Raw genomic sequence first — 10,058 nt, 5'->3', positions numbered from 1 at the left:
TGGACTTTCCACAGCCCTGCAAAGTGCTGCGCCCTCTCTGGCGCCGGGGTTGGTGCACCCCAAAAGCTGCACCCTCTCTGGTGCTGGGGTCCCCACACTGCCGTGGGTCCCCACGAGGCCTCCTCCTTCCCTAATAGCCTCACCCAAGCCACTGGTGTTATACAATAATAAATCAAACACAAGCTCTGGGCTGTAACAAACTCAAGCCACCCGGCTATAACATCATTCAAACTGTACCGGGGAATACTCCATCCCACAATAGTATCAGGAGCTGCTCGTGCAGTCAGGCCTCTCCCCGTTGTTTGCTCAGGCAGAGCTCTTTCCCCCTTGGCTGCCAGCAGGGAACTGCCATCCTGGCCTCAGTCCTGGGGTTTATATGTGAGCCAGGCCCTGCCCCTTCCGGTCAGCTGACCGGTGGCAGGTGTGGGCTGCTAGCTCACTCTGGTTGCCCTGGTAACCAGCAGCTGGGGCTTCCCACTCACTGCTAGGGCTCTTCCCCTAGCAGTTTCCACTCTTTATAGGAACTGGGCACCTAAGTGCTCTGTGACACACCTCCCCCCTTAACACCCTCACTCACCCAAGTGGGTCTTCACCTTTTCGGGTATCACATCCATCCTGGGATTCTCTCAGCCTTTCTTTAGTCACCCAGCAACTCAGGAACAGGAGGCAGAGGTTTTCAGGCCCCTCCTACTCGCCTTTTCCCCAAGGGTGCACCATGTAGGATTTGCTGGGTGTTACCCCACCACATTAGCCAGCCTTGGTAGGGTGCAACTTAGGCCTGTCCTTTCTCCTCTTCTACAGCCTTTAGATGATAGTGAGGATGGTGTATTCTTCCAACTGAGACTGCAGGTGCAGCACCGTAGTCACTGGGAGTCCACCTCTCTGCTGGCCCTCTGTCCTTCTCCACTTGCCATTTGTAAGGTCTTGGCCTTCCTCTTCCTGTCACCTGACTGGCTGGCAGGGCTTGAGCCTTAACCCCGTCTTGACAGGCCGGCTGTGACTGGAAGGTTCTGGACTTAAAGGGGCCACCCTGACTCTTAGTAACAGGGTTAGGGTTCCCTGTTACAGGTGGGAAATCCCGGGTCGTGCAAACACAAATGCAGTTTAGTCAACGTAAATGGGACATTTCCTTTGTCTGCACCCCCTAAATGCCAAGTACGTGTACAAGAGCCCACAGTGACTAGCCTCTAAGCACCCTGCACCCACTGGAACTTCTGTTGGTGAGATCCGTGTGCAGGCTGCCCAGCTGATGCCTGCAGAAAGTCAGGTGCCCAAGAACAGAATTGTCTAAAACCTAGCAGCTGTCAGCTGAGAGCGGGGCCAGTTAAGCTAGACAAGAATGAAATGCGAAGGAGAGGGAGAGAAGAAAAGGCCTTAGGCACCTAAGCAGGTGACTTGGTGCGCTTGGATCTGGACCTTCCACTACACATAATTGTCAGCCATGAGGCATCTTCTGGAGTTAAGCATTAAACCATGTCAGACATTTTGGTAGCCCCACCTATGCCATCTTTCTTTCTCTGTCTCCAGCTCAAATACCTCTCCAGTGCTCACCCTGCATTTCCTTGAGCCTATGGCTGTCTTTTGTACAAGTGCTTTGCTGCCCTTTCAACCTATTGGTAACCTGTCTCTGAATTACCTAGAAGGAGCTGTCCAGTAATAGGCATTGATCATGTTCTGAGCAAGCTTATAGGATCACATTCTCTTGCCTTGTTTGAGAATCCCATTTTGGGGCCTTAGCAGCTTTTTATTTGGGCAAGGGTTTCAAGTAGCTCGTTAGCTGTGGAGCAGCTCCAGTGCTTAGACACCTTTTGCAAATGTAGCCCAGGTATACACGGGTTTGTACTTCCCTCTCCAATTGAGGGAATTATTGGCAGGCCAGTGCGCGCGCGCACACACACACACACACACACACACACACAGTTATTATTTAAAATACAGATGAACAATAGAACAAACCAGACCAAAGGATATTGATTGGGCAACCTTATAACTCTATTCATATACAAACTAGTACTTCAAATTATTCACATAAACTATAAGGCACAGTCCACAAATATAATCAGCAGTCCTTAGACTACCTGGGTGCCCTCCAGGGCAGGTGCCCCAATCCCAAGGTACCACTACAGGAAAGGAGATGGGGGGGAAAGAAAAAGGAGAGGAAGACCCCAAAGACTCCTAAGCTCCCCCGCTATCATCCAGGAGCGGCCCACATGGTGCCCCTTCACAACCCTTGGGGGTGGGGGGCCTCCCCTGTGGGGATCCTCTCTCCAGGGTAACTTACTACTCCACAGTCCCAGAGAGTTGTCTCTTGTTCTCCAGGTCAAGTTCTGTTCCTCGCCAGGTTTTCCTGCTGCCTGACTCTGCTGCCACCGTCCTGGCTTAGGTCCACATGCACCGCTGTGTGTAGTGGGTGCTTTGCCTTGTGCTAGGGGTTGGAGGCCTGGACAGCCTTGTGCAGCACCGGGGCTCAGTCTGTTCCTGGACCCTCTGGGCAGCATCGTCTGCACTGAGCTGCTGCCCTATGTCAGCAGCTGTACACCCAAGCCACCTCAAACGGCCCCAGGGTCTCTCACCCTCTGTGCAGTGCCTCCTGCACTGAGCTCCCTGCCTCGTTCCCGGGGTTGAGGACCTGAGCCGCCCCAGGGACTCCAAAGATCCTGCTCCATGCACCAGCCTGTGCACCGTGTCTCTGGCTGCATGCCAGAGGTTGCAGACCCAAGCCGCCTCATGCAGCTCCCAGGGTCTGGACGTTGTGCACCATGCTGCACACCAAGAGCCTAACTGCTAGAGCCGTCCCCCACTCCCCACTGATAGAAGTCTTCAGGGGCTCTTCCTGGGCTACTGCTTTGCCCTGCTGAGCAGCTCTCCTCAGCTCTTCTAAGCCCCACTCTTCTCTCTTCTCAGTCCCCAATGCATCTGCCCCTTGTGCTGGGCACGGAGCTCCTTTTATACACTCCAGGGCTCTGCCTCCGAAGTCTTCCAGACCTGACAGTTTGCAGTCTTCAATCAGGTCCGGAAGAGCTCTTCTCCCCCCTCCCCTTGGGAAAGGGGTGTGATGTTATTTCTCTTGCTGCCTCCTGATTGGTGGATGGGCTTCACCAATCAAAACAGCAGGATCTCAAGCCTGGGACTCAACCCAAGCTCTGAAAGGTAAGCCTGCTACACAAATATTGGCCAGTGGAAGCTCAGGCTCTCATGGGACCAGACAAAATCTGACTCCTGGCTTTGAAAATGTCTGTGGTGCCTGTACATGCTAAAACAGAAGACAGAGAGAAATCCTGAGATCCTTATGAGAAGGTACAAAAGAAGTTTAGCTTGTTTAAGTTTAAAGGCTTGCTTAAGATTAAAGCAAAGGTTCAGAGGGTATACATGAAGATTATCTATCAATACAGTTGGGGTGGGGGTAAAGGGGACTATTTGAAGGAGTTGTTTGAACTGAATGGCAAAGTTGGCACAAGAGCAAATGGATATGAAGCCATGAGTAAATTTATGGTAGAAATTGAGGTTTCCCAGCTGCAGGGGAGTGAGGTTCTGGATCAGTCTTCCAATGAGTGTCAGGGGAGCAAACAATCTAACTAGGTTTAATATGAAGATTGATAAATTCATACAGAGTTATCTGATGTTGCCTGTAACAGCAGGATTCAGTGACCCAGGAGGTACTTTCTAATCTGATGTTCTATGATCCTAAAAAGTGAATTAAGGCACTTACAGAGGCAGTTAGAACTTTTAAGGATCTGGCCCTATGTTCCTAAGTCATCTTTGGAAACCGGACTTTGGATCTTCAGTGACTTAGGCACTGTGTTACTTTAAGGGCTAAATTCTGTTCAGAATTATGCTAGTTTTATACCAGTGTAACTCTTGAGTTTAGCTGGATTTGAACCAAAATAAGTAAGATCAGTACTAGTCCTTAAGTCTTCCATGCTCTACCAGCTAAGGTATGTTTCAGCACACCCAGCTACTTTTCCACATTGCCCTGTGAAAGGAGAGGAATGACATACACTTTAATATCTGCAAAGGCATGTGTGTGAATTCCATGCAGGATGGAACTAAGACTGCTGCTCACAGGCTTTCTCATGCAGATTTGCACAGGAGTCTAATATCACCCTGAATTCTACCTTCCCAGGGATATCTATAGGTTTTGTTTCTTTTTTTTAATGGAACGGATTTTTTTAATGATAAAAAGGTTTAATTGACAGGCTAAAGCAAAGGAAGAGGAAAGGAAAGATCGATGGAGCCAGATGGAAATCTTTATTTTACCCTGTATGTAGTAGGCACAACAGCTACAGCCTTTCTATGTTGCTCTACAGGAATCAGGCTCTCTGTAGCTTGATTAGAATGATGTCATATGAGAAATAAATAACAGATTGAGATACCGATAAGAAATCATGTAGGACACTAGCATACAATATTTCTTGAGGGAGAAAAATAGTTTTAGAAGTTGTGGAATATAATAAAGCCAATGAGTCAGAGAAATTAACTTAAACTGAGGAACTATTTTGATTTCTATTTCCTTTACAGTCAACCAATACAACTTTTTCTTCCCCTTCCTCAGCTGGGGCAAAGCCACTCACTGAAGTGATCTTCGAAAGTCAGAGAGGAGGGCAGTTTTGGAGCCTTCCGTCCGTTATGAAAGCAGCCTGAGGCATTTTCCGCAAAAAGGGGCAGGTGATGAGATTCTTGGTCTACCCTCAAAAACAGATGTCAGGAGAGAGCAGACTTTGGGGGCTGGGCTTTGTGGGAAAAGTGGTGGGGCCTTTTCTCTTGAGCAAATTGAGACTGCAGGGGAGGGGGAGAGGGAAGAATGTGCAGGACACATTAGAGCAGCCTGTTTCTCTCTGTGACTGAAGATGTGTGTACTGGCTCTGTTCCTCTCCTTCATGCCAGCTGGCTCCTCTTCCTGGCTGCAAATGGGACCAGCTCAGGCCACAGTGATGTCTGGTAGACAGAGATGCAAATCTTAAAATAGCAAACAAAAAAATTTTCTTGGCAAGCTCCATTTTTATGCTGTGGCTGCAAGTACCAGGCTCTTCCAGGTGCATGTTAAATATAATTTATGAAATTCACCAAATATGATTGCCCTTGTCTGTAGTGCAGCTGACATCTCGGGAGGACAATAGCCAACGTGTGAGCCTGATCCAAAGCCCGAAGTCAATGGGAGACTTTCCACTAGATTTAACAGACTTTAAATCAGCCCTATTTTTGATCATGTGAACCATTTCTTTACTAGTGGGATTTGGAAAAATAAATCCCAACTCTTGATAACTCTCTGCCTTTACAGGAGCCCCAGGTGCTTTTGTCACGAACAAACTATAGTTGTTAGTGCTTTCCAAGAAACCCAGCAGTGCTTAGCTTAAAGTGCCTGCTGGCAGCAGGTTGGCATTGGGTTTCTTTGTCAAGAGATGACAGATCTTAAGTTTTTCAGGAGGAAAAAAAATTCCTATTGATATAATATCATGCCAAGCAGACAGCCCTGCCTGTGTAATCCACTTTGAGCACAATAATATGTTGTTGTTTTAGTATTGTTTCCACTTGAAAAGTGGCTAAATTTTTCCTGGCCTAAGAAGTTACTCTGATTGATACATTTATAAAGGGGGTACTATGTGCTGTCAATTCCAAGGCCAGTGGAATCCACCTGGAGTTTCAAAATGGAGGCTCTGCCGATCTGAATGCAAGGTTTCCTTCCTAGGCTGTCTCTCCTTCACTTGTACAGTAAGGGTGCCAGATTCTTCCTATGGTACCATCCTGACACTGCTGGGAGCCCTCCATGAGATTGGGGACCACAAGACTTCAGTGTCAGCAAGGGTTTTGGAAGGCCACACATCATTGCTAGGTCTTAAATACTGATTGAAGCAGGTACAGGAATCTGAGTTTCTTGGAGACAGGGAGATGCAGTAACACAACCAGCCTCAGGCACTAACTTAGAGGAGGTGCCAAAATGGTGGTCCTCCCCAGGGAGTCTGCACTGTGGTGGTAGTATGAGGATAGGTACAGAGACACTGGTCCTATTTAGCAGCTGCTGTAACCAGAGGCCAGCAGACAGGGTGTAGCAGTCAGGGTCCTTGAATCCCTGGACTGACCACCTTGTCCACCCCTCTATCCCTCTATGCTGGTGCTTAGCACTGTCCCTGTCCCCTCTCTACTGTCTGGCATGGTTTTTCCCAGAACATAAAACTTGTTAGTTTTGCTTCTGGGGATGGCCTCTACCCACAATGAGGAAGGTTCATTCTCACTTTCTGGCAAAATGAATACTTAAGTATTTTATACAACCTGGAGCTTGGGTAAAGGGCTTGCTCAGTGCAGCAAACAAAAACCATTTATGCACAGACCTGCAAGCTTGAACTTTGTGCAACTGTCTCAGGGTTTGGGTGAAACCTTCCATTAAACAAACAGGAAATAAGTATGGTGGGCTAGATCCTGGCTTCATCCTGAAATATTCTGGGCAGCCCCGCTAACTGCTTTAGTACAGGCATGGCATCATCAGGAGACTCGCCACTGGTTACTACTCTCTCCTATTTCACAGCTGCTACAAGAGGGATTCTAACTCTTACATCCCAGGGAATTGCTTTAGCTATTGGACATACAAGAAGCACCATCTTCCCCTGGCTGTGTTTTGTAGGGGGTTAGGTATGCTTTCATCACATATACTAGATCTTGCCCCACAGTAAGAAAACTATGGAAACACAAGTTTATGAACTCTGCTAGGGCTTAAGTCTGAATGGCTCAGGCTGTCTGGACTTGCGTGGTTCTGTGCATGTCCAGAGGCATCTAGCTCTGTAAACACCTACATAACTGGAGAGTTTGTGAATGCCAGTAGTATGTACCTGTTGGAGTTCAGCCCCTAAAAGGGGATATAAGTCCCCTTTGTGAATGTTGCCCCAAATGTCCATGTGCAGTGATAATAAAAGCCCCATGGGGTGCACCCACACATGCAGGCACATGAGCTTGCAGCAGTTGAAATAGAAGCGGTGCAAATTTGAGCCGGGGCTTTTTGCCTCAGTGCATGTGCCCGGATATGCACTTGTTGTGGAGAAACTTGTGCCAGTTGGGGCAAAATAACCCTGCCTGGCTCCTTCTGGATCTGCAGCCAGGGGGAGATAGAGCCCAGGGGCAGCACCTGTGCTGGCCCCAACAATATAAAAAGCTGCCCTAGCAAACAGCTCAGGGCTACTCTCTCACAGGAGCTTCTGGGGTCCAGAGCCTCCTCTTGAGGTTCTGGTTAAATTTTACCCCCCACCTTTTTGTTTTTGGTCACCCCATCCATGGCCCCACCAAGTCCTGGGACCCCCTGGTCAATCTCCTCCTGGCCCTGGCCAAGCGGGCCCTGTATTTGACCAGGAAGGAGACTCTGGCCGGGAAGGTGCCCGTAGAATGCGGCACTGATTTCCTCTCATTTGTCTGTGTACATTTCCAGGTGGAGCACCAGTGGGCAGCATCCACTGGCTCCTTGGATGCCTTTGAGGACCGGTGGGTGCAGTCCTGGGGGCTCTGCTCGGTGTCCCCCTCAGGTGCACTTATTTTCACGTTTTGACCCTTTGGCCCACACAACACTCCTATCCTGTTTTTTTCATTAGTTGCCCCAAGAATTTAGTTGTTCCATTTGTCCATTAGCCCCTGTAAAAAGGGGCTACTAGTTAGTCAGATGGGCCTTGTCCTCAGTAATCGGATGGACAAATAGACAGGAGCTTCTGGGGCCCAGCCAATTAGTATCTGGGGATACTACCCCTTGTGCCAGCTGGACTGCTGCAGCAGCATCCCAAAACCATTTTTTAAAATACCCCCAAATCCATGTTCTTCCACAATTAGAACAAAAGACCACTCTACACACACACACACACACACACACACACACATAGAGAGAGAGAGAGACAGAGAGGGCTCGATCAGTTGGGCAATGCTTTATTGGTATATTTACGATGTTAGAGCAATTTGGAAGCCTACCAGTGTCTATCATCATGATAAAATAAATTCTAAATATCTATATGTGTGAATCTGTGCTTTTGGTTTTCTTCACACATGATGGGTGTGTGATGGGGATGTGGGCTTTGCAGGAAGGGTCTCCTAGCCCCCACAGGGTCCCAGGCACCCCGCAGGGCTATAGCCCCCTCCCCTGTGCAGGGTCTCAGGCACCTTGCAAGGCCGCAGACCCCCTGTGCAGGGCCCATAACTTACCTTCTCCAGCAGGGACCGGTCACCCACAGGGACCGCGCGCCGAGCCACGTCGGGTCCTGCTGCCATGGGATCAGGCCAGCCTGTGCAGGCGGGGAGGTGGTGCGTGGCAGGACCTGGCCCAGTGCTGCACAACTCGCTAGTCCGACTTTGCACTGGAGCAGGTCACGCGGCTCCTGTGCAAAGGCACACTAGCTGTGCAGCTTAGGCCAGATCGGGCTGGCAGGGCTAGTTTTCCATGAGGCTCAGGTGCACCCGGACCCGGCGCAGTGCGCAGGGACCATGCGCCAACCTGCACTGGGTCCTGCTGGCACTGGGGCTACTCATGCTGCCAGGCCGGCCCAATCCCATGGTGTCAAGACCCGCTTGAGCCCCTCCACTGAAATATCTGACCCGCTCCCTCTGCCACCGCTCCCCTTCCCCCTCCAAAACCAGAGTGTCTCTTCTGGAGGACTGACTGCTGTCTTTGCTCCAGGCATGGTCTGGGACTGTGCCTTGCCCCGCTGTTCTGCGGAGCATTTTTTTTGACCCCTGCATATCCAGACATCTAATTTTGTCCCTGCACTGCAAACTTGCAGTGCGAGGAACAGTTTTTTGTTCTCACACGTGCCTCTTGAAGCGTCTCAAAGGGGTTTGAGATGCTGCAAGAGGCACGTGCATGCTTATCTGGACGGGTCCATGGAGTACAAATGCCTAATGCTGTCTATTTGGCACTGAAAATCTCATACCATATCATTTCATTAAACTACTGCTATTGATAAGACCTGACAACAGAATTAGTAGGAACGGAGAAAAACAGAATCAAAATGCATGCCAGAAAAAAAAAGCCTTTTTCCAAGGCTGTTACTTTGAGAATGTTATCAGAAACATGAAAATGCCTCTGCTTGGAAGGAAAATCCAAGCCCCACCCAAGAAGTTTTTACTCTGTGGCATACATATTTTCCCATACATACTATGGCTCAACTTGGATTACGGCTGAAAGCCTGGTAACCCAGTGTAATAGCACAGCCAGTGTGTAATTACAGTGACCAACTCTGGAGTACTGCTAAGACAGGTGGTTTCTTTTCCCATATTGTCTTTTTCTTTCTTTGTTTTTTTCTGTTTGCAATAGGGTGTTAAGAAAACTCTTTGTCTCAGAAAGCTGAAATATACTTCTGTTCCTAGGCTTACAGTAATTGACAAATCACTAATGCTCTTTTAAGACTGACAAGGGCATACAGAGCTTTGGAAGACTGCTCTTGTATCGGAGAGGAAGAAACATAGAAATAATAAATATTAAACTACTGTATAGCAGCTGGATCCCTTCATACAATTGATCATCTTAATACTAGTCACTATCATATTGAAATAGATATTTTAGAACTTATGATTCATAATGGGTCAAGCTGATCAAAGTACTGTTAATTAAGTATCCAGGTTGTAGCCATATTGGTTTAGAGGAAAAGGTAATCAGGACTCATAGTAGAGATGATATGTTTTAATAAACCAAAAATCTTGTTGGTCTAATAAAAGATATCATCTCTACTACAAGTCCTGATTGCCTGTTAATTAAGTACATTACTAACAAAGAAAAGGTTATGTGAAAACACATCAATAGTTACTGGATGTTTTATTTTAGGAATGGGCTGTAAACGGAATACTGATATTACTCGATTGACCAGCATTATATAAACAGATTTGGAGTTGTTTGCAAAAAAATTATTTTCACTTTGGAGCCTTTAGTACATAAAGCTAATTGCTTTGCCTGTTTATTGGCTGATGAAAAGCCAAATGCATGGCAATTATGACAGTGTTTCTTTGTGAATATTAAAAGATAGAGCTAGGGTCATTCTAGTACATAGGAATTTGCAAGAATATTTTTCTTTTGTTTAGACTTTAAATGTATAGGTTTG

Source organism: Alligator sinensis, unplaced genomic scaffold, assembly GCF_000455745.1.
Source record: "Alligator sinensis unplaced genomic scaffold, ASM45574v1 scaffold1290_1, whole genome shotgun sequence".
In the NCBI taxonomy this organism is placed as follows: Eukaryota; Metazoa; Chordata; order Crocodylia; family Alligatoridae; genus Alligator; species Alligator sinensis.
Note: the sequence above shows the minus strand (reverse complement) of the source record.